The following is a 6,172-nucleotide window of genomic DNA, read 5'->3' on the forward strand; positions in this document are numbered from 1 at the left end:
CCTCTTTGTAGGGTATGTTGAACAATCACTGTTCCAGGCGCTACACTGGCCCTATCCCCGAACTCTACTTCCGCTACATTGATGACTGCATCGGTGCTACCTCCTGCACCCATGCATAACTCACTGACTTCATCAATTTCACCACTAATTTCCATCCTGCACTCAAATTCACTTGGACCATCTCCGACATCTCCCTACCATTTCTGGTCTCACTGTCTCCATCGCAGGAGACAGACTATTGACTGACATTTATTACAAACCCACTGACTCCCATAGCTATCGAGACTACACTTCATCCCACCCTGCTTCCTGTAAAGACTCTATCCCCTACTCCCAATTCCTCTGTTTACGCCGCATCTGCGCCCAGGATGAGGTTTTCCATACTAGGTCGTCGGAGATGTCTTCATTCTTTAGGGAATGGGGTTTCCCCCATTACATTATAGATGAGGCTCTCACCAGGGCCCCCCTTGGCCTCACCTTCCACCCCATCAGCCAAGGAACAGCACCTCATATTTTGCTTGGGTAGCTTACACTCCAGCAGTATGAACATTGACTCCTCTAACTTCAAATAGCCCTTGCTTTCCCTCCCTCTCCATCCCCTCCCCTTCCCAGTTCTCCCACCAGTCTTACTGTCTCCGAATACATTCTATCTTTGTCCCGTCCACTCCTCTGACATCAGTCTGAAGAAGGGTCTCGACGCGAAATGTCACACATTCCTTCTCCCTAGATATGCTGCCTGTTCCGCTGAGTTACTCCAGCATTTTGTCTACCTTCGATTTAAACCAGCATCTGCAATTTTTTTCCAACACAAGTAATTTAAGTTACTTATTTTCCAATATATCTTATTCGCACTATAAGGTTTTTGAAATATCCTGTACCACTCTGCTTCATTGATGACAATACTTTTCATATTTCTTCTCTGTATATCTTACGTAAGGAAATGATCTAAATGTATTGAGGCTTTCACAAATGCAAATGCATCAATAAATGTAAACATTCTATTCACTGATCGTTGCTTAAAAAATAATGGAGATTTACAAAGGACACCTAGTTTGTTGTATTGCAAAAAAAAACAGGATATTTTATTTGTTAAACGTCTGTAACTATTCAATACATGTAAACTATACTTGCGGTTTAGTAATTTGGTCAGCACCCAATTCTCAGTCAGGTCAATCCGCATGCCAATGCCCTTTGACTTCAAATCAACAGTAAATAGAAAGGAAACTGTGCCTTGTGTTTTGTTTGCATTTAATCCTCCATTCCTGGTATTTTTTATTTTCCTTTTTTGTTTTTCCGTACATTATTATTCTTTGTGGCTTTTTATATTTGGTTCCCATTGAGGAAGGCAAATAAGAGATGTTTTGTTTGCAACTCCCACGAATCACATAATGTGAATTGAAAATTGTGTTTGGTGGAAAATATACTTAGAAGATGATAACTTACAATACAAATAGCTCATCACAAATCATAATAATTAAAACACGGACACACACTCAACCATGACATTTATTTTGCCTTGGAGTTGACACCTTATCCAAAAATAGAACAATTGTAAAATTCAACTCCCCAGCATGAAGTTTTAGGTTTAGCATTTGGTTCCAATATGGTGTGTGATGTGTCTGAAATATTAATGAGGCATTTAGTGTATACTTAGCTAATATCTGCTGGAAGTATGCAAAGACAACAGATTATAGTTTCAATTGATCTAAAGCACTGATATGATATCACTGCTGCAACTACTATAACCATATAACCATATAACAATTACAGCACGGAAACAGGCCATCTCGGCCCTACAAGTCCGTACCGAACAACTTTTTTCCCTTAGTCCCACCTGCCTGCACTCATACCATAACCCTCCATTCCATTCTAAACTGAACGCCCGAACAGGGACTTGAACCCTGGACCCTCAGATTAAAAGTCTGATGCTCTACCGACTGAGCTATCCGGGCCCTAAAAAGGCATTTGGCACACTTGCCTTCATCAGTCAGGGTATTGAGTGAAAGAGTTGGGACATCATGTTGCCCTGTACAAGATGTTGGCAAGACCACATTCGGACTGTACTCTTTACAATTCTGGTTTGGTTTAGTTTAGTTTTAGAGATACAGTGCAGAAACAGGCCCATCGGCCAACCGAGACTGCACTAACCAGCGATCCCTGCACCTTAACAATGTCCCACACACACTAGGGAGTCGGGACAATTTACAATTATACCAAGCCAATTAACTTACAAACCAGTACGTCTTTGGAGTGTGGAAGGAAACCAAAGATCTCAGAGAAAACCCACGCTGGTCACGGGGAGAACGTACAAACTCCGTACAGACAGCACCCGTGGTCAGGATCGAACCAGGGCCCCTGGAGCTGTAAGGCAGCAACTCTAACACTGCGCCACCATGCCCCCCCGTTGTCTCGTTATCTTGCTTAGCTGAATATATTAGTACCAAAAGAAAAATATAATAACACAATAAAAGATATTGTTTATGATAAACTAACAAAATAATGTGAACAGTTTAAGGATCTATATCAATAGCAAATATGATTAGAGTAGTATCCTGGAGCATCCTGCCGAAAAGCACTATGAGTGCATTCACTGTACACACTACAAGTCAAGAAGGCAACTTTAGTACAAGTGCAATCAGGAGTGGTCAATAAATGTTATTCTTGCGCTAACGTATCGATATCATATGAATTACATAAAAAGAATGGAATAATTTATCAGTGATGAGATTAGATATTTGTTTAATGGTAAGATTAAACGAGAACTTACCAGTTCGAAGTTTGATCTTTATTTTATGAGGAGTAACGTTGAGGGAATACATGAAGAACCCGCTAATCCGCATGCGCGTCATTCTTCAAAGCAGCGGTGTGAATCACAGATACCTGTAATGACTTAAACATAGTAAGATTAGAGAAAAAGATACCAGTCAAGTTTATGATCCAGGGTGGGAGCGGAGGGCATGTATTCCCTCAACGTTACTCCTGATAAAATACAGATCAAACTTCGAACTGGTAAGTTCTCGTTTAATCTTACCATTTTACTTCGGAGTCACGTGAGGGACTCCATGAAGATTTCAAAGCACTGTGATTCTTGCCGTGGACGAGTCCATGACACACATCTGCCTTGGTATAGGGGAGAAATATATTCGACATCCATACGGTATGTAGATGCAACAAACAAATTTGTTAACAAAAGAAATCATAAACCCCGTATATTCATGGGGACAAATTATATAACGGAACTTAAAATAGTTTTTGAAAAAGTTCGTTTCCTCCACTGGTTTATTATAAAATTTACAGAAAGTTCCTTCTGAAGACCATCCTGCCGTCTTGAGGATCTGATCCAATGGAACATCCAACTTGTATGCTGCCGACGTAGCTGCAGCCCTGGTGGAGTGAGATTTAAAACAATTAGTATCTATACCTGCTTTAGTAAGTACTTGTTTTATCCATTTGGAAATGGTCTGTTTTGTTATTCGGTTATGAGGCTGTCTGTGGCTAAAGAGCAGTGCCTTTTTTGTGCCTCTGACGGTTTTGGTTTGTTTAATGTATTCTTTTAGATGTGTTACCACACACAGTCGCTCATCTGCAGGGTAGTTATTGAAAATCACTTTTAGGCCTGCCGACCCCTGTCTGTTCTGTTTTACCAGTTCCTGGATGTAAAAATGTAAATTTTTCCCGCGAACTGGTCATGTTATCCAGCCTCAATTTGTGTAGGGAGTGCACCCTTTGTGCTCTGACCAATGCCATCAGCATGACCGTTTTTAAGGTCAAAGTTTGTAATGACAGGCTAGTAGCTGGAGTCCAGTTCCTTAGTAGATTCAGAACGATGCCAACGTCCCATATATGGGAATATCTGGCCTTAGGAGGGTTAGCATTGAATATGCCCCTCATGAGCTTGGTTACCAAAGGGTGTGACCCCACAGGCTGTCGTTCCGTTTCTCTCCAGAGGTAGGTAGACAGGGCACTTTTGGCACAGTTGATGGCACTGTACATAAGTCGTTCGTCATGGTGTAAATTTACCAGAAATTCCAATACCGGTTGAATGTTCGTAGGTCTGTGGATAATGTTGTTCTGGTTGCAATACCTGTGCCATTTTCTGATATATACTAGGTATTGATTTTTGTTGGGCTCCAGCGATCATGTTCATAGCTCTCGTTGTTAAACCCAGGTGTAATAAAGGAGCTTTCAGACTCTACAAACCAAAACATTAATGTGACGATGACAAGGATGACCTGTCCTAGTTGCTGGATTTACCAGTAGATCCGGTCTGTGTTGAATGGTGATGTGAGGTTCTAATATCATCTCCTGTACCACTGGGAACCATGGTTGGGTATGCCAACGGGTACTATTAAGATACCAGACGCAGAGTCTTGTCTTATCTTACTTAGTACCCGACTGATGAGGCAGAAGGGAGGGAATGCATAAAAGAACAGTTTCCCCCAATGCAGCGAAACAGCATCTGTAGCTGCTGCCCCAGGGTCTGGTTCCCATGATACATATTTTGGCACGGTGGTTAAGCCTGGATGCGAATAGATCGACATCTGGTGTTCCGTATCGTGCTGTAATTTCAGCAAATACTTTTTTGTCCAACATCCATTCGATGTTGTCATTGAACTGCGTGACCTGGTGTCTGCCACTAAGTTTTGTCTACCTGGTAAGTAGGTAGCTGATATCCAAATTCCTCTGCGGATACACTATTGCCAGATGTTGTTTGCCAGATTGTCACATGATGTCGATTTGTTTCCACCCATGTGGTTGATATATGCTACCACAGTGGTGTTATCAATTTGTAATCTTACATGCTGGTGAGATAACCCTAAGCAATATGACTTAAGGCCGTGAAAAGCTCCCAACATTTCTAAGTAATTTATGCCCAAAGTGTGTAGTAATGATGACTCCTGTTCATTCCATCTCCCACCACAGCTGGTGATGGAATCCGTGGCACCCCATCCGAGAGCACTAGCATCCGTTTGTAGTGTGATAGACGGATTGCTGATAATGATTGGATTGGAACAATGCCTAATGTTTTCTTTCCACCATTGTAGTTCTAATATGGCTTCTTTTGGTAGTTCCATAGGTCTATCAAAATGACCTCCATTGGTTTTTTTTAGAGCTGTTATTTTTGCCCTTTGTAAATTCTGAGAATATAAAGGTCCGAATTGTGCAGCTGGAAAAGCTGCTATTATCTTGCCAATCATTCTCACCACCTGTCTAATGGATGGTTTGCTTGTGTCAATGATTTTGCTGCAATCCTCCTCGAGGGCTATTGCTTTGTCTTGTGGCAAAGTCACTGACATAAGAACTGAGTTAATGGTAAATCCCATGAAATCCATTGTTGTTGAAGGTTTCAATTTAGATTTAATTTAGATTTAATTGGATGGATAATGAATCCTAGGCTTTCAAATAATTGTATGGTGGCTGTTATTGTTAATTCTGCTTGTTTTACCATTTTGCCCAATATAAGTATATCATCCAAATAAGCCATCACAATGTGTTTATGTTCCCGTAGGAAAGCTAAGGCTGGTTTTAATAATTTAGTAAATAACCTAGGACCATTTGGTAGTGCTCTGTATTGCCAGAGTTGATCCATCCAATTAAATTTCAAATAACGTCTGTGGTCACCTGTTATGGGTACTGAATAGTAAGCATCTTTTAAATCAATGCTTGCCATATAGTAACCTTTGGAGATTAATAGTTTAGCAGTAGCAAAGGTTTCCATTTTGAAGTGAATATATTTTACAAAAACATTCAAATTACTCAAATCTATGATGATGCGGCAACCACCATCTTTCTTATGTTTAATAAAAATGTTGAACACAAATTCTAAAGGTTCATGTTGGGTTTGTTCAATTATCCCCATTTTATGGAGTCTCTGCAGTTCAGCATGTGCTTTTGCTTTTTCATCGCCCTTAAGCCTGAACACTCTGTTCGGTCCATGCTGGACTGGAGGATTACGTGGTTGTAAGAACTCTATCGTGTATCCCTGGATACTGCTTAGGATATAAGTATCTGATGTTAACTTATACCATGCATCCAGAAAAAAGTGTAATCTGCCACCAACACCCATGCTTTCGTTAATAAGTAAGGGACCAGACCCACCTACCTTTATGGTTACCAGTGGTCTTATTTCTTCCCTTGTCCCCGAGGACGTTGAGGCCCCGGTGTCTTGATT

The 6,172-nt window shown here is 40.9% G+C and overlaps 1 non-coding gene across 1 annotated transcript; it reads right to left on the minus strand.

The window, feature by feature from the left end:
• Positions 1-1,879: 1,879 nt before the first annotated feature.
• On the minus strand, positions 1,880-1,952 carry trnak-uuu. Its single transcript has one exon. It is a non-coding gene; the product is annotated as a tRNA-Lys (tRNA).
• Between the last annotated feature and the right edge of the window lie 4,220 nt (positions 1,953-6,172).

Source organism: Amblyraja radiata, chromosome 15 (assembly GCF_010909765.2).
Source record: "Amblyraja radiata isolate CabotCenter1 chromosome 15, sAmbRad1.1.pri, whole genome shotgun sequence".
NCBI lineage: Eukaryota > Metazoa > Chordata > Chondrichthyes > Rajiformes > Rajidae > Amblyraja > Amblyraja radiata.